Consider the following 707-nt stretch of genomic DNA (forward strand, 5'->3'; position numbering starts at 1 on the left):
TTATCTGACAGAACTGCAATCTACTTGAGACAATGCAGGAAGTGTCCAATAATGATTTGTCAGAGATATCTGTAGTCAGAACTTGTCTGAACTATTGATAGGAGTTTGATTTAAATGAGCTGGAAATTTCAAAATGTTAGACAAGGGTTATTTGGTGAATAGTACTTGCTTGGTCGAGGCAGAGGTCACTCTCCATGGAATTGCTAAAGCATTAGAGCCAGCTAAAGCTTAAAATACTTGTAACACACCTGGTATGCAAGATCTGGAGATTGGAAGATGAAGAAGATGTAGGGCAATTAGAGGAAGAACGCAAACTTGAAGATTGGAAGAGTGGTTGAGAAAATACATGTTTTAAAAAAAGCAAAAGTACAATACATGTACGTACGTATGTTTTATGTCTAATACAAGTTTTTTTTTTTTTTTTATATATACAAAATTTTCAACTTCAAACAAAGATTTATGGGTATGGTTGTAAGAGAGAAGATAGTATTCTTCATGTAAAGTGTTGTTTGAAAGTGATGCATAAGCAAAAGCATGCATTGTCCTAAAATCTTATGTCCATATCAAATACAAAATGCTTCTCTATATGTCTTTAACATATGAATGCATCCTTCTACGTATAAAATAGTATTATAATTAAATAGTACACCTGCGCAGCTAAACTGAAGTTTTTTAATTTTTTTTTTTCTTAAATAGTATAGCCGCTA

Source organism: Prunus dulcis, chromosome 1, assembly GCF_902201215.1.
Source record: "Prunus dulcis chromosome 1, ALMONDv2, whole genome shotgun sequence".
NCBI lineage: Eukaryota > Viridiplantae > Streptophyta > Magnoliopsida > Rosales > Rosaceae > Prunus > Prunus dulcis.